We start from the raw sequence: 18,689 nt of genomic DNA on the forward strand, positions 1-18,689 counted from the left end.
ACTCCACCGCCCTGTGCCAGAGAGACCCTCTCTCTTCAGTGGATGTCGTCTTTGCCCACCTTGGTCTCTGCACCCACACTTGGCCCTCTTCCAAGCTACCTTACATTGTTGGGCTCCAGCACCTGGCTTTAGGCCGCCACTCTGTAGGGACTCTTCAGGCAGCTCATTAATTCATTTTTTAGTTCATTTTTAATGGAATCATTTTTTCTAAGATTCACTTTCATTTTGCTTTTTGGCTAGATATATTTCTTTCTGTTCTCTTAAATTCACTTCTCAGGAGAGACAAAGCTGTCTTCTCAGTACTTCCTTATCTAAAATGCTCACCATCCCCTCTATTAAAACCACCATAGCTCACACAAGTCAATAATGACACTTTGCTCAACTGAAAATACCCTTTTCCATCATTCTTTTCAGTGGAGTTTTCACCATCTAGATACAGGCATGTGTATGTGCAAACAGGGTATTCTGATATATCCTGATAGCTCCATACTTCCAATTTCTTCTCCTGGTGTCCTCTTTCCTCTTCCTTCATTGTGCTAAGTTAGTTAAAATGGAAGCTCAGTCGCCTCCAACTTCTTGTATGATTTCCCCCAAAGGCAAGCACTTTACATGACTCAAAACATATAGATCCCAAGTCCCAGTGAAAATGGATTATTTGCTTCTCCTCGTATGCCTCCAGTTGTGTGCCTTGATTCATGCTGTCTTTGCCTGTTCCATCCTCTGGTTGCTTCTCCAAAGGTCAAAGCCATCCATCCTGCAAGGTACACTTACTTCACAGTTTACCTCCTCCACTAAAGCTATCTAATCTCTCTGAAATTGGACCTCACAGAACATCATATACATCGGTGACTATCAGCCTTTCACTGACTTATAGTCTGATTATCATTCCTAGGAGACTGGAAACTAGCTCTTTGGGTATGGATATCATTTCTTTTATCTCTTTACTCTCTTGAAGTCTGGCACAAAGTAGAGGCTCCACATAAACTTGTTAAACTGAAACATAACAATCACTTTTTAACATTAAATTTTCTTTACATGGTGCAGGCTTCAAAACAAATTTCCTGAGTCCTTCCTGGCATAAGATTTAGGTTTTTTTACCTCAAAGAAGAAAAGATGCTTATTTTATCATCTATTGTATAGAAATGAAAAGGTATTTACCCTTTTTCCTAATATGATGTAATTGATTATACCATTATACCAATGTTACATGGCAACCCAGTGTGAACTGGGTTGCCTGTCTGTGGGTCCTCACCGCACACTTAAAATTCAATTGTACTGCAAGCACACATAGAAAGGGTCAGTAATGGGTTTATTTACAAAGGGGAAAAGAAAAGGAACAACCCAGGGGAAGAGAGAAAGAGAGAGAGATACTTGTTAACTAGAGCATCCTACCAGTTCTGCTGACTTGGAACTCCAACAGCACACTGAAAACTTATCAAGAGTCAAGCGACCAGCACCAGCCATGCTGTCCAGAGAGCCACACGGTCCAGAGGGCCAAGTGGTCCAGAGAGAGAGCATGTCTCACACGGCTCCTTTATATACACCCAAAAGTCCAGAATGCCTGCTCAGCTCCGCCCTTGTGTCCTCACAGTTCTTCCCTTGGTATTGCTGGGAGTTGTTTACTGGAGTAGGGGGTGGAGTCCACAAGACTGCAGAGTTCCTTCAGGACATCCTTTCCCCCTTACACCAAGAGATAAAAATCTATCCCCATAATAAATCCATATTTGCCTATGGGAGCCTTTTTTTTTCTCATTAAACTTTGTTTTACTGGGTCTCAAAATTCTGCAACAGGTTTTTAGTCAAGTTGTTTCCATTAAATAAAGTACTGGTTTTAAAAACTAATAACTTGAAACAGCAACACAAAAGAAACAAAATGGTCCACAAAAAATTTTTCTTTCCTTCTGAAGGTTTTATCATGCATTGTTATCATTAACCAGTCTTTTTTATTATTAAAGAACAACGGGAGGTCTTCATCCAATGATTAAGACTGGGGTGCTAGGAAATGGGGATAATATTCATTTAGCCTTCTGAGTTTTCTGGGCAGACTTAGTGAACTTGCAGCTCCAACTGCCTTGTGCACTGCTTTGATGACACCCACAGCAACTGTCTGTGTCATATCACGAACAGCAAAGTGCTCCAAAGGAGGATAGTCAGAGAAGTTCTCAACATACTTGGGCTTGCCAGGAGCCATAGCAACTAAGGCAGCATCATTCGATTTCAAGAATTTGGGGCCATCTTTCAGCTTTTTCCCAGACTGATGATCAATCTTCTTCAGCTTACCAAATATGCAAACAATGTGAACTGGTTATCAATCCAGCACAGATGAATATCCAGCACTGATTTAGCCAGGAGGGTTCAAAATAACCACCCAAGCTATGAAGCCAGCAGCTTCCATTGGTGGGTCATCTCTGCTGTCACCAGTCACAATGCAACAATGAACATCTCTGACAGACATGTTCTTAACATTGAAGCCCACACTGTTCCCAAAAAGAACTTCATTCGAAGCTTCATGATGCATTTCCAGACTCTACCTCAGATGAAACACTGACTGGAGCAAAGGTGATATCAGATTTGACAACACCAGCCTTAGCTCAGCTCACAGGAACAGTCCTGATACCATTAATTTTGGAACAGGCACAGGGGCTTATCAGTTGGACGTCTTGGTGACAGGATGCAATCCAGAGTTTCAGGCAACATGGTTCTATAGGCATTGCCATCTTTATGGGTGACTTTTCATCCCTTGAAACAAGGCAGATTAGCACTTGGCTCCACCATGTTGTCATCATTCCAACTAAAAATTGGCACAAATGCCACTATGTCAGGGTTGCAGCCAATTTTCTTACTGTAGGTACTGACTTCCTTAGTGATTTCCTCATACCTCTTCTGCCTGTAGGGTGGCTCAGTGGAACCCATTTTATTAACAGGAAGAACTAACTATTTTACACCCAGTATGAAAGCCAGAAGGGAATGCTCATGAGTCTGCTAGTCTTGGAGATACAGGCTGCAAATTTACCAGCACCAGCAGCCACAATCAGGACAGCACAGTCAGCCTGAGATGTATCTGATATCAAGTTTTTGATAAAGTCTTGGTGTCTTGGGGAATTAATGATGGTCACAAAATATTTGCTAGTCTCAAATTTCCATAGGGAGCAATTTTTTTTAACATATTTTATTTTTATGTAGAAGAACTGAGGTATAGGCCAGAGGTATGGGGGGAGGAATACGAGGATTCACCAGAGACAGTGGGGAACAGAACAGGTGGATATGCTGAAATATACTGTTGAGGGGAGAAGAGGGGGACAGAAAAGGTCTGCTGGGTCATATGAGTTAGCTCCCTGGCTGGGGATCAAACTCATATTGTAGTGGCTGCCAGTAGCTTAATAGTGCTGAGACTTACCCCTTGTGCCACCAGGGAGGCTATGCTTACCTCCAGCTTTCAGCTGAGCTAAGACCCCTGTATACTTGAAGAAGCCCTTCCCCATCTCACATCTCCTTCTCAAATTTTTGATGGTTCATTTGTAGATTTCACCACTGTTGTAGATCAGATGAACAGCAGTGGTGGATTCACTAGAATCAATGTGTCCAACAATGATAATAATGTTGATATAAATCTTTTCCATTCCCACTTTGGATTAATTTAGCTGTGACTTTCACAACACCTGTGCTTGGTGGCAAACTAGTTGCAAAAAAAGTAAAGTCCAATTTTTTTTTAATCCTGTCCAATGGTACACCATTCTAACTTTTGAAGTTATTAAATATTGACATTTTATCTGGAACACACTCTACTTTGCATACTGAATAAAATTATATTTTCACCTGGAGAGAGAAATGGCCCCAATTCCTACTTCCCTTAAGAAATGGCCCCAATTCCTACTTCCCTTAAGAATTATGTAACTACAGTAGGAAACCAACCAGCACCTTTTGTTTACTTAAACTGTTTAGTGCAAGGAAAATTGTTAGATTATAAACTATCCGATTCTTCTCTTTTGTATCCATCCTTCATGTATAATAGCACAATATAGTTGTACCATGAGCAATTTCACCAAATAGGTCTTAAGAGTTATCATGTCCCTAGACTGTCAGTACTTGCTGTACTCAGTTGCCAAAAATGTAGACTTTGGATGCTCTCCTCATGTTTGATTCTATCAATTTTGGCCCTCTGTCCCTAGTGTCCTGATAGATATTGTACTATATTTATGGAGTTGGAAGATAGAAGAATTTTAATTATCTCATATATCATACCTGAAATTGGTAGAACTGAGCACAGAAAGATAGATTAGAGACCATGAAGACACTTTCCTGTTTACTAATAGAACTCTAGCTGACAGATACCTGTGGTAGGCTAAATTATAACCTCCCTTATCCTTGGAAACTATGGATGTTATTTTGTATAGTAAAGAGGGACATTACAGATGTGATTAAAGATTTTTGAGATAGAGATATTATTCTGCATTATCTGGGTATGTCATAAATGCAATTATATGTGTCCTTAAGGTAGGAAAACAGAAAGGGATTTGATGAACAGAAAAGAAGGCTATGTGATTATGGCTATGTGATTAAAATGATGTAATGACAATCCAAAAAGTGCTGGCAGCCTCCATAAGCTGAAAAAGGGAAAGGAACAGATTGTCTGTATTGTCCCTGGATGGGTAGCACACCCCTGCTGATGCCTTTATTCAACCTAGTAAAGTGGATGTAGAATTGTGAAAGAATAAATATCTGTTGTTTTAAGTCACCAAGCTTGTGGCAATTTGTTATAACCATAGGAAACTAAATACAAAATCTTGTAACTCAAATGTTTCTATACTTTTTACTTCACTGCTCTCCTTAGTTAAATACATATACTTAACTCCCACTTTACTCCTTTTCTTTTTACTGCTCCTTTTCTTTTTAATAAGTTTTCTCTATGGATGTCTCTGAGAAAACAGTCCCTTATATTCTTTTCGAATTCCTTAGGTGTTAAGTTTCAAAACAATTTAAAAACATTTAGTGAGCATGTGTTAAGGATCTGGCATTGGAACTTTAGGGGGTCATAAATAAACATATGGGCCTCCCAGGTGGTGCAAGGGGTTTAGTCTCAGCGCTAGCTATGAAGCTATCAGCAGCCACTACAACACAAGTTTAATACCCAGCCAGGGAAGTGACCCACATGGCACAGCAGACCTCTCCTGTCTCACTCACTGCTCCCCTAAGCAGTGTATTTCAGTCAATCTTCATGTTCTTTTTCCCACTAGATCTCTGGTGAATCCTCTCATGCCCCGAACCTCTGCCCTGTACAAGAGTTCTTTATGCATAAAATAAATGAAATAAATCTTTAAAAAAAAACAAATTCCAGCATTATCTGTATATTCATCGAGAAACAGTATATATAATATCATGACCCAATGTATGAAAAAAATACAAAGAAAAGTACTACAGAAATTCAGAAAAGAATAATTAGTGTGGGGCTAGAGTAGATGGAGGGGAACTTATTAAAGAGATAGATTTTGATGTAGGAATTTCAACAAAAGGAAAGGAACTTATATTTCATCCTCTGGATAGTGGGAATTCACTAAAGAATTCCCCTCTATATTACTTTATAAAACTAATCTAGGATTTTCTTTTTAAAAAATTGCTATAATAATCAAAACTGCATGGTACTGAAATAAGAACAAGACACATAGACCAGCAGATTAGAACAGAAAACCCAGATATAAACTCACAGGTTTATAGACAGTTAATCTTTGACAAAGGAGCAAAGAAGATACAATGGAACAAAGAAAGCTTGTTCAACAAATGGTGCTGGGAAAACTGGGAAGCTACACGCAAAAAAATGAAACTAGATCACTACCTCGCACCATGCACAAAAACCAACTTGAAGTGGTTTAAAGACCTAGACATAAGAACAGAAACCATAAAATACCTGGAAGCAAAAATGGGTGAAACACTACACTAAATACACCTCAGTAACATCTTTAAAGATAGAGCACCCAATGCAATAATAGTGAAGGCAAGGATAAATAGATGGGACTACATCAAGTTAAAGAGCTTCTATACAGCAAAAGAAACATTACAAAGAACAGACATCCCACTGATGGTAGAAAATTTTCTCAAACAAAACTACTGATAAAGGATTGATCATAAAGATATACAAAGAACTGATGAAACTCAACAAAAATAACAGCCTCATCAAAAAATGGGCAGAAGAGCTAAAAAGACACTTCCCCAAAGAGAAAATGTAGATGGCCAACAAGCCTATGAAAAAAATGTTCAACATCACTAGTGATAAGAGAGATGCAAATTAAAGCCACAGTGAGATACGACCTCACCCCAGTGAGAATGACACATCTTAAAACAACTATGTTGCTTAAACATAGTTTAAACCCCAGTGAGAATGACACATCTTAAAACAACAACAAATGTTGGTGAGGATGTGGAGAAAAAGGAACTCTCTTGGTGGGAATGCAAACTAGTACAACCACTATGAAAACTGTTTGGAGGTTTCTCAAACTGCTAAAAATGGGGCTTCTATATAACCTAGCAATCCCACTCTTAGGTATCTATCCAAAAGATACAAAAACACTGATTCAAAAAGACACCCGCACCCCATGTTTATTGCTGCTTTATTTACAATAGGAAAGACATGGAATCAACTCAAATGCCCAAAAGTAGATGACTGGATTAAAAAGATGTGGTACGGGCCCTCCTTGGTGATGCAACAGGTTAGGACACAGCACTGCAAGCTGGGAGCAGTCACTTCAGTATGGGTTTGATCCCCAGTTCCAGAGGTGTCCACATGGCGCTGCAGACCTCTCCTGACACACCTGCTACTCCCCTCAGCAGTGTACTTCATCCATCTGCCTGTTCTGCACCCCTCTCTGTGTCTGGTGAAGACTCTCACCACCCCTGTGGCTCTGGCTTGTACCCCACTTCTGTATGAATAAATAAATCTTAAAAAAAAAAAGGATGTGGTACATATACACAATGGACTATTACTCAAAAAAGATAAATACATGTCTTTTGCAGCAACATGGATGGAGCTGGAAGGGATCATGCTTAGTGAAATAAGCCAGAAAGAAAAAGAAAAATACTGGATAGTTTCACTCATAGCAGGAGCATAAAGGACCGGGGGGGGGGAATAATAATGATGAACAACTATATACTATAGACAGTTTACAGGAATGGAGTGGGGAATGGGATAAAAAACAGGGAGTGGGGGTAAGTGCACTGGACTATGGTGATGGCACACGGTGATTTGGTGATGGAAAGCCCACAGGGATTACAACTGAGATGGGTAAAGGCACAAAATGATGAAAAAAAAATATTATATTAGAAAATATTTATTTTATTTATTTACACATACAAGAATTGGGGTGTAGGCCAGAGAAGCACGAGGTAAGGGTAAGAGGATGTAGCATAAACTGAGTGGGGAGTAGAAGAGATAGATCTACTGAAATACCCTGCTGAGGGGAGCAGTGGGCAAGACAGGAGAGGTCTGCTGTGTCATATGAATCACCTCCCTGGCCAGGTATCAAACTTGTGCTGCAGAAGCCTGCAATAGCTTCATAATCCAGAGACTTAACCCCTTACTCTACTACAGAGGCCCAACATCCAGTTTTCTAACTGGCTTTGACAATCAAACAATATATAATGTTCCTTTCTTCAATACACACTCATCTACTAATGCTTTTAAATTGTGACTTTGCAATTAAACTTACTGTGGTGATTAATTTCCAGTATATGCAAATATGGAATGATCATGCTATACCCCTAAAATCATTACAATATTTTATATAAATTATACCTCAATCAAAGTTACTTAGTTCATTACATGACTTCATCCTAATTTATTTGAACAGTTCTCTATTGATGGGTATTTTGATTGGCTCTAATTTCTAGCTATTATTTACAGTTTCAGGGAACAATGTGAGTATATCTACAACCTGCCAAATTATTTTCTCATGATAACTTTCTGAGCATGGAAATAATGAATCAAAGGCTACCCACTTATAATTTAGATAGATGATACCAAATTGCCCTTTCAAAAGGTGGTCACTAGTCTGTGATAATATCATAAAAGCCATAATTTAAATAACTGCAGTGTCTAAACTTATTGATGTCTAGAAATTTACTTGATCAATTCCCTACTATGGTATTATTTTTAGTATTTTTCATTTCTATAAATATTATTATATAAACATACCTGTTGTTTTCATGTTATTTACCTAAGACTAACTGTTATATGAAATTACATACAGAGCCAAAGATAAGACTAATTGTATGACATTTTTATACATTTTATATTATAAGCTTCAGGTCAATATTTAGAAATTGATTTTTTTTAAGTTTACTTGATACTAGTTAGAAAAAATATTTTCAAATGATTAATACTAATAGTTTTTTGAATTAAAGACTTATCTAGATGAATCTTTAGGCTGTGTCCCCTGTTGTAACTTCTTTGATATTTTATGTCTAGGATTCTATTCTATTCCAACATCCAAATTGTGATTCTTTATAAAGTAACCTTAGAAGTGTATGTTTGCACATTTGAGAGTTAAATTTACCCAAAAATCAATGTGAATCATAAACCAATGTGAATCATAATTAATTTGCAATGTCACACCCATTTATGGTAAAGGATGAATTAACCTTGCTTTTTCCTTACTAGTAAGGAAATGAATTGTAGTCAAGGAAATATAATCTCCACTGAACTCTTTAGGGAAATTTCACTTTATAAAGCCCTTCTCCCCTGCCCACTTTTTAAAATTTCCTAAAAGGCAATAGTTTCTTTAATTAAATGTATCACTTTATCCATAGATACATAAAAATCAGAGTGCCTATAGCTGAAAAATATTTCCTTAGTATTTGTCTTAAAACTATTTTTTTTAATTAGGAAACGTGAGTAAGCAAATAGATCAATACTTTTAAATTTTGTATTGCATTTCAATTACTATCTCAAGTTAGTTGACATCTTTTAAATGTCACACCACCCTCACTTCTCACCCCTTCACTTACATAGTCAATTTTTTGCTTTTGCTTCTTTTAAAAAAGTTTATTTTAATTTGTGTATATAGGATTCACCAGAGAGAATGGGATGCAGAACAGGCAGATTGACTGAAATACACTGCTGAGTGGAGCAGCAGGTAAGACAGGTCTGCTGCGCCATGTGGGTCAGCTACCTGGCCAGGGATAGAACTCATGTCACATTGGCTGCCAATTGCTCGATAATGCTGGCTTTAACCCTGTTAACCATGGAGGCCCCCAGAGTCAATTTTTGTGGGGAAAAAAAGTGTGTGTGTGTGTGTGTGTGTGTGTGTGTGTAAGTGACAGAGGCAGAGGGAAGGGTTGAAAAAGGGAGTGATGGAGGGAAGGAAGGGATTTGGTCTCTTCAGAGTATACCATCACCATCTTGTGGCCTTTTGCCATATTACCACTGAGGGTTTCAACATCATGATGCTTTAAAAAAAAAATTTGACAATCCTTCTAGGGATCACATGAAATTTGTTGATGCAGCTCGCATGCCAGGAGTCCCCACCCTATGGTGATACAATTTATGCTGTATTCTCACATGATTCTAAAACAATCCATTGATAGGGAAATCTAAGTAAAGAGGTTTAATTAGAGTAGTTTTACTGCAAAGTGAAATTTTAGTTTTGTATTGTATTGCGTTGAACAGTATCTGCTCTAGTGGTCCCTTTTGATTTGTAAAAATCATTACTGGAAGGGGACTCTGCAAATCTAACATTTTTTCTCTGTCCCTTTGGTTATACTTAGTTGAAGTGTTTTTCCATTTTGTTTCCCCTATCGCAGTACTATTTTATTATTTTTTTTTAATAGGCTTTTTCCATCTTCTCTTGTGGGTGGTTCCTCCTTTCCCTTTGTCTCTTTAATCTATTTTCCCCCTTCTTTTCTCTCCTTCTCATACTTTCCATTTTCAGTTTCTTTGGTATTCTTGCTGCCTATCACTTTTCTTCAGCTTCCTCTGCTAACAACCACACCCATCACTCCTTTCCGGTCCTGAGTACTCCTTTCTTTGTTCTTTCTAATTCCTTCCCCCAGTAGTTGAGTTCTGGCTCCTTTAATGTTGCACACACTGACCTCATCTGCTCTGCTGCATGGGTCATTTAAGGACATAGCTCCCTGGTAACCCTCAAGCTTCAGGGTAGAAGCTACCTTGTACTTATTCAAAGAAGTCCGTTCCTAACCCTAGCCCTATATTCCAGAGGAAAGTTTCAAAAGGATGTTTGTTTCAGTCCTAAGGAATAGTTTCTGGCTCATTATCTTTCGTCTATTGTTTTTTTCTTAACAAAAATGTGAATTTTCTTAGGAAGAAAACTGGGACCTTTTCCAAGCTCATATTTGCCTGCCACTTATTTGCATGGAGAACAATTATTTGCTAGTGCTTTCAAGTTGACACTTGGATCTTATAAAAGTGAGTTAGATTAATGATGGTAAAAGGAAAGAGGCTTAGGAGAAGGGCTTGCTATCACTTTGGAGAATGACTTACATTTTATTATGGGATAAATATTTCTGCCTTTCTCTTGATAGCCTGAAAATTCTTCCACAAGGCAAACAATTTTACATCAAATAGCTTTCTAATTCTGAGTAAATAGAGCTCCTATAAAAACAAAAATTGAGACTGACCATGAATTATGATGATAGCAAGGACTTTTATTTATTAACCCCAGATTTACTCATTCTTCAGAAGCTGAAGTCTTCTAATCAACACCAAATTAACAGAAAAAGATAGTTGAATACAAGATATAATCCTTACACAAAGCTTTTCCTCACTTATTCTAAAATAAATACATGTTCATTTTAGAAAAGAGGAAAAAAAATCTTAGCATCCAGAGTTAAATAAGCAATACTGACATTTGGATATTTTTACTATTTTTATAGTGATTTTTTAAAAAGATTTTATTTATTCATGCAGAACTGGGGTACAAGCCTGAGGTGCAGGGGAGATGAGAAGATTCACCAGAGACAGAGTGGGGAGCAGAACAGGCAGGTCAAGGAAGTACACTGCTGAGGGGGGCAGAGGGCTGGTCAGGAGAGGTCTGCCCTATGCCATGTGGGTTACCTCCGGTGGAGATGGAACTGGCACTGAAGCAACCGCGGCTCACCTGCAGTGCTGCGTCCCAACCCGCTGTGCCACCAGGAAGGGCCCAAAATTTTTACTATTTTTTTTTTAAAGTTTGGCTTTCAGTATAGTCACATGGTAGAAAACTCAAAAGATACAAATAGTAGATAGTGAAAAGTGACGCTTCTTTTCCACTTCTATCCACCAGTCTCTAGTTCCTCTGCTTGGAGACAATCACAATTTCCAGCTTCTGCTGCAGTCTTTCAAAAACACTCTATCAATTTGATAGGGGCTAGGGACAGTAAGAGATTAGGTACTACACTATGCATGGCAGAGTAGGAAATATGCATACACATACTGTTTGTGGCCTGTCTGCTCTGAGTTAGTTTTCCAGCCCAACGACACGCCTGGAGAAGTGCTATCTGAAGACCAGCCTTAGCACACCCGGGTGAGCATGAGGCTTAGCGTCCAGGAGGGCTGGGCATCACAAGGCTTGCGGTGGCGCTGAACACCTGCTCATTGCTTTTTAACTGTCTTTGTTCAAAACTCTCTATTAAAAGCCAGCTGGAGGGCCCTCCCTGGTGGCACAACAGGTTTAGGCACAGCACTATGAAGCTACCATAGCCAGCCAGGCAGGTGATCCACATGGCACAGCAGACCTCTCCTAACCCACCTGCTGCTCCCCTCAGCAGTGTACTTTGTGGATCTGCCTGTTCTGCTTCCCACTGTCTCTGGTGAATCCTCTCATCACCTACACCTCTGGCCAGTACCCCAGTTCTATAGAGATAAATAAATAAATCTTAAAAAAAAAAAAAAAGCCAGCTGGAAATAAAATGTTAGGGCGGTTTATTTAGGGTGTTACCTAAATAAAGGGGTTACCCTTATCTTCCAGGCTGCAGGCTATCTCATTAAAGTACACCTTTAAGATTTAATTCCTGTCTCTATCAGTATGCAGTGATGACAGGTTGCCCCAACTCCAGTTTTCTGGTTACACATTTACATGTTATACACACATACATGCACCTTATTTAATGGTTGTTTTATATAAACACTATTCACATTTTGTTCCTTCTTACTCATGTATCTTGAGTCCTTCCATATCAAAACAAAATTCTTACTAAAATTATATGTGACATTTTAAAAGTCAAATAGGGACCTCTGTGGTGGTATAGGAGGTTAAGACTCATACTATTAAGCTGTTGCCAGCCACTGCAATACAAGTTCGATCCCCGCCCAGACAGCTCACCCACATGGGGCAGGCCTCTCCTGTCTCATCAGTTGCTCCTCTCAGCAGTGCATTTTAGTAGATCTCCCTGTCCTGCTCCCTACTCTGTGTCTTGAGTCCTCTCAACCGCCTCCACCTTACTTCTGGCCTACACCCCATTCTTGAATGTATAAATAAAAATAAACATTTTAAAATAAATAAGTCAGGGTCCTCCCTGGTGGTGCAGCGGGTTGAGGCACAGCACTGGGAAGCTGAGGCCACTTCCACATGAGTTTGATTCCCGCTTGCCCGGGAGGTGACCATGTGGCATGGCAGACCTCTCCTGGCCCATACGCTGCTCCCCTCAGCAGTGTGCTTCGTCGATCTGCCTGTTCTGCTCCCCCTCTGTCTCTGGTGAAGCCTCTCACCGCCCCTTAGCCTCTGGCCTGTACCCCAGTTCTATATGTGCAAATAAATAAATCTTTAAAAATAAATAAATAAATAAATAAGTCAAATAGCACTAAACTCAAAATATTTAGTGTTTACATTGTCATGACTAAGAAAGTCTTACTAGGATTTATAAATCTTATTAGTAGGGCAAAGACCTTTAGCTTCTCTGTGCTGCCTTCTGGTTCATCACATATTTTTTAAAAAAGAATATAATCTGATCTATGTTCAAGGGTTATAGTGAGTATTGAATAGTTAGTTCTGATCCACAGGCCTTTACCCATAATTCTGATCTGACAAAACTCTGAAATGCAGAGTTCTTTTATAATTCATTTGGTGGCAAATGTTAACCTGAAGTAACCTAAAGCTATTTAAAGTTCTGTTTACCTCTCTTAATTTGAAGTTCTATACATTTTACCCTAGAAATTTAATTTTATTTATGTATACAAGAACTGGTGTGGAGGCCAGAGGTGCGGGGAGTGAGAGCATTCATCAGAGACAGAGTGGGGAACAGAACAGGTGGACCCACTGAAATATACTGCGGAGGGGAGTAGGAGGTGAGACAGGAGGCCTGCTGTCCCATGTGGGTCAGCTCCCTGGCCAGGGATGAACTTACTTCGCAGTGGCTGGTGATAACTTGATAGAATAGAGTCTTTAACCTCCACGCCACCAGGGAGACCCAAAAATTTAATTTTGCTTAGAGGATCCAACTGGGTATGTTAATAAAAAAAAATATATGCATTGTTTTACCTTTCCAAAATCTGGGGAATAGAATTTGAATTTTACAACACATGCTACCAAGGTTTCTGGATAAAGGGCTATGGACTTACATGTAAAAAGTACTTACGGCTTTCCCTTGTGGCGCAAAGGGTTAGGGCGGGTTAGGGCACAGCTCTGCAAGCTGGCTGCAGCAGGTTCAGTATCAGTTCGATCTCCTGCCCCGGAGGTTCCACGTGGCGCGCAGACCTCTCCAGACCCTCCCGGTGTTCCCTTCAGCAGTGTACCTCTTCAATCTGCCTGTTCTGTTCCCGGCTCTGTCTTTGGTGAAGCCTCTCGCTGCCCCTGCACCTCTGGCCTGTACGAATAAATAAATAAATCTTTAAAGAAAAACAAAGTACTTAAAATGGTGCTTAACACAAGGTGTTATATATTATTATCTTATCTCTGAGCCATATAACATACCGTATGTACATTCATTTTGTTTTTCTTGGCATTAATTGCCTTATTTTGTTTGCTTAATTTTAATGTCACAATTTTTTTTAAAGATTTATTTGTTTATGCATACAGAGCTGGGGTACAGGACAGAGGTGCAGGGGCAGTGAAAGGATTCACCAGAGACGGAGTGGGAGCAGAACAAGCAGATAGACGAACTACACTGCTGAGGGAAGCAGTGGGCGGGTTGCTCGCCAAGCTGAGTTTCTCCGCCGGTAGGGATGGAACTAACGCTGAAGTGGCTTTAGCTTCTTTGTGCTGTGCTTTAACCGATGTGCCACCAGAGAGGCCCCAGTTTTTTTTTTTTTTAATATACTAATGACAGTAAATTTCCTACTTAAAATATCCAAACACATCATAAGAAATCCATAAAACTGGAAGTGTAAATATTTATAAATGTATTAGTTTATTCCTTCATTGTTCATCTTTCTCCAAAATGCAAGTTTCTGAAAACAGACACTTGGTCTATTTTGTTCTCTGTTGTTTCACCAATGCCTAAAGTAGGTGCTGACACTAAAAAGGTACTTAAACCCTTACTGCATGGGTGAATGCAGGAGGTCTATTAATGTTGTTTCTTAGCCTGTTCTCTTGGAGCCTTCAGGTGTCTTGCTCTAATATGGACCAGTAACTTACTTTGGCCATTGGGTCCAACTATGATTCTGGGAATTCCTTTTGCCTTTCTCTAGTCCTGGATTTCTACCTCTAAGGCCTCTTCTTCCTTGGTTTAGTCCTTCATTTTGGTGGGTAAAAATTCATAAATTGTAAAACTTTTGAGTATCTCTGCCACAACATGCAGTTACTGTCTCCTGTTTTTTGTGATAGTAATTTAAGGCAGGCTAAGCTAGGCCCTGTCATGGGGTCTCTCATAGAGTCTGATGGAGCCAAAGGAGGCTTACAGCAGCCAAGTGCTTCTACAGCATCTCTTTGGTAGTTTTAGGGGCTCTCTCTATTGGTCTAGCTTAGGTTTCTGAAGGCATAGCAGTCTCAGGGTAGTTCACCTACTAATGAAGGGTGGCTTCTACCAAATATCATAAACCTTTACTTATTCTTTTTAAGTTAATTATGCATATAGAACTGGGGTATAGGCCAGAGGTGCAGGGGTGGTGAGAGTATTCACCAGAGACAGAACGGGGAGCAGAACAGGCAAATTGACAAAGCATACTGCTAAGGGGAGCAGCAGGCAGGGGGTCCAACTAGCCATGAAGGGGTGGCAGCTGTCTTTGTAGTGCTGAGCCTTAACCCATTGCGAAACCAGTGAGGCCCCCATGAATTTTTACTTAATGACAGCGGTGGATATAAGAGAAAGATGGTTCGTTTTCCTTTAGGATTTTGTTTTCTAACAATTTTCCATTGTTTTCTTTCAGAATGTTGTTGAGAAGTCCAATGTTGTTTTTTTCCCCAGGTTCTTTATATGTGAGCTGATTTTTCTCTCTAGAAGCTTTTTAGGATGTTTTCTTTAGTCCCAGTTTTCTAAAATTTCATAAGTCATGAAATAGATTTAATAAACCAAAATTTTATTTGGTTGAATTTTAGGTTTTGCTTAATTTATGTCCCAGTAACTTGAGATCCCTGACACTATTTCATTAGCTTGGCTTAAATCTTTACTCAGGTTATAACAAAATACCTTAGCCTGGGTAGCTTACAAATAACAGAAACTTATTTCTCACAATTCTAGTGACTGGAAGTTTAAGGCTAAGGTTCCAGCATGGTTATGTTCTGATAAGACTCCTTGCTATGTTCTCATTTAGTGGGAAGGATTTAGGAGTTCTGTGGGATCTTTTTCATAAGAACACTGATTCTATTCATGAGACTCCAACGTCACGAGGCCTCCAACTCCATGACTTAATAACCACCAAACGCCCCAGCTCCTTTGGCATTAGGGTTTCAATATGACTTTGAGGAGACTTAAATATTTAGACCATAGTACTAACATACCTTTCCTAACTAAACCCTTTCCTATTCTTCAGCATTTGTAGTTCAGATAATTCTTTAGCATTTGTAGTTTGGATAATTTACTCATAAAATTTAAATTTTTCACATGTTTTAGAATACGTTTTATTTTCCTTAAACTCTTATATGAAACCATGCTTGCTAATATTTTAATGTTCTTATTTGTATATTCTTATAGTACCTGTCACAAGGACCCAATTTAGTAAGGAATCTGTCCTTGTTTACTACTGCTATAAAGAGAAACAGCAGGCCCTCTCTCTTCTCTTTAGTTCAGATCCACTTGTCCCTTCTAAAGGCCAGCTCCCTTTCACAGAAATAAGCCACAAGATCTTCCTGTGGAGCAGCAGTTTACCATAAATGGAGTAAATTTTTGTTGGAATCAAGCTGTTATTTTTTTCCTTTAAGTCTTGATTATACACATTTTAAAACACATAGATACTATTTATTTTTACTTGATGTGGAGGCATGTATTTATAAATTTTAAAGAGAAACACCTTAAAATATTGTTTGCAATGATAATCTGTGTTGTCTATCAACCTAATTGAATCTTCGTTCTTAGAGATAAATGTCTATATTCCTAGTAGTGACAAAGATCACTATTCTGAGGATTTATTTTCGTCTTAGGAAAGCAAAATGGGGAAAAAAGAGACATTCTCTCAAAAAGATGGGAAACAAAGGAGGAAACTGAAATAAAATTCTCCATCCCTGGGAACAAATCAAGAGATTATTTTAACATCCAGAGTTAAATTGGTCACAATATAATGAACTTTTTCTTCTTTAGTAGTAAGTGAAAAGATTATTCCAGCATTCTAAACATCACTGAAAGTCATCTGGGTGTAATCTGAGGTGAGAATAACTGGAAAATGACTTAAAAAAAATCTTATCAAGTATGTTATATCTTGTATGAAGACAATGAATAGAAGAGTAATGGACAGGGTAAAGAACAGAAAAAAACAAAAGCAAAGAGTTAGAAACAATTTGTTTTGCACTAGTCATAGGGATAAACACTTCCGCAAGTCATGGAAACACAAGCATCACTGCAATTATACTTGTTAATTAATTTTCTAAATGAAAATGAACTGAATCACAATAAAATTAAATGCTTGTTTTTCCAGTATCCCAAAAAGTTTTAAAATGATCTCATTTCTAACTCTTATGCATCCACTTTACTCAAAACAGCTCTAGGACTGATAGTATACCCAATCCTACCTCCTGCCATTTACATCCTATTGTAAGGGTCAGGCACCAGCCAAACATAGGCTTATGGAAGGAGCAGTTGCCCCAATAGAAGCAGATATTCAGGGGTGACAGCTTCATGATTTGTCACCACCATTTAAAGTAAGCCAGGCAGAAAAATAAGTTCCAGTTCCTTGTCAAAATTTTCCACCTGGCTATTTCTCCCCCTAACTAGGTCTATAAAAACCCCTCTTACCCTTCCCTCAGTGCGACTTCACTGACCTCAACTCTCTCTGGGGTCAGTGAATCTTGCCAGGGGGTACAGAAATAAACCTACTTTTGGTTTTATTGGCCTCCCTATCTCTTTGCTTCCTCCTTACTGCCCAGAACCTTTCACCTTTCAGGAACTCCTATTTGCAACTAAAATATTTCATAATCACAAGCTAAAAATTCATTGCTGTTTATCCAAGATCAAAACCTTCACATTTAGGTACTACTTTATTTAACACAAGAATCATTTTTAAAAATGAAAATTTAAGCTTTCCAAAACAGACTTTGTACTTTAACCTCTGCAAGTGACTATTTCTTAGAGCTTCTGTAATTCTTAGAGCTTCTAAAGCAGGAGGGTTACCTAGTACTGACTTAACATGAATATTCTTGGTGTCTGATTTTATAATGTACAGTTGTAGCCACATTTCTAGCCAAATCAAACTTTTTCTAGGCAAAATAAACAAGTCAGTGGAACCCCCTGAATAGTGTTTTCTTTAATTAGTCATGAAAACAGGTTAGGGGGCTCAACGGCCTAAGGGCTTTAAAAAAACGCTGAAATAGAACAAAGTAGAAGATACAGAGGATCTCAGACTATTTAGTGCAAAAGCCTTGTTTAACGGATTATTTATTCAAAATTTTCACATACTGACTATACTGGATTAGGATGGAAGATATATGATTGAGATACACAGCTTTCAAACTGCGGGGGTCAAAGCGTGACTCAGTAAAATATACGTGACGCCAGATTTTTCATTCTCTGCTTCAATCGAAACCTTTTTCAACAGATTAAATGTGGACGCAGGTAGGAGAATTCCACTGGATCCTTTTCCAGATATTAAAGACAGTATATCTTTAAGATTGTTTTTTTTATCATATATCTTTTATATAATATCCGCCAGATATTAAAGATATTTTCAAAACTGTACAACTCGCTCTCCCAATTTGTTTTCCGAAAAAAAGTCATTTAAAATGTCTGCTTTAGTAATTGATCCGCTAACTAGTGATAGATGAAATTCGCAGAAACAATAGCGCTCCGAATTCTCAACAATTTCAGAACCGCTGGCCAATAGGGAACAAAGGACTCGAGGCCGGCCTTGTGGTAGGTTCAACCCGCTCTGAGGGGCCGGTGGGGAGCGCCCCAAGCGCCGCCCGCTACGACCACGTGAGAAGCCCCGCCTCACTAGAACCCCGGCGAATAAGAACAGACTTGGCAGAAAAGGCGGGGTTGTCTACCTTGTGGACGTATAAGCGTCGACTGGCTTAGGTTCATGGTGCGCGCGAAAACTAGGTCACAGAAGGAAGGGAGCTCTGCCGCGAATCTTTGCGACACTGTCGTGTTTCGTTTCGTGTTTCGTGGTTCCAAGCCGTAAA

The 18,689-nt window shown here is 39.0% G+C and overlaps 1 pseudogene; it reads right to left on the minus strand.

Moving 5' to 3' along the window:
* Positions 1-2,015: 2,015 nt before the first annotated feature.
* LOC101618932 lies at positions 2,016-3,497 on the minus strand (annotated as a pseudogene).
* Between the last annotated feature and the right edge of the window lie 15,192 nt (positions 3,498-18,689).

This window comes from Condylura cristata, unplaced genomic scaffold, assembly GCF_000260355.1.
Source record: "Condylura cristata isolate star-nosed mole 26May11 unplaced genomic scaffold, ConCri1.0 scaffold00023, whole genome shotgun sequence".
NCBI classification, from domain to species: domain Eukaryota; kingdom Metazoa; phylum Chordata; class Mammalia; order Eulipotyphla; family Talpidae; genus Condylura; species Condylura cristata.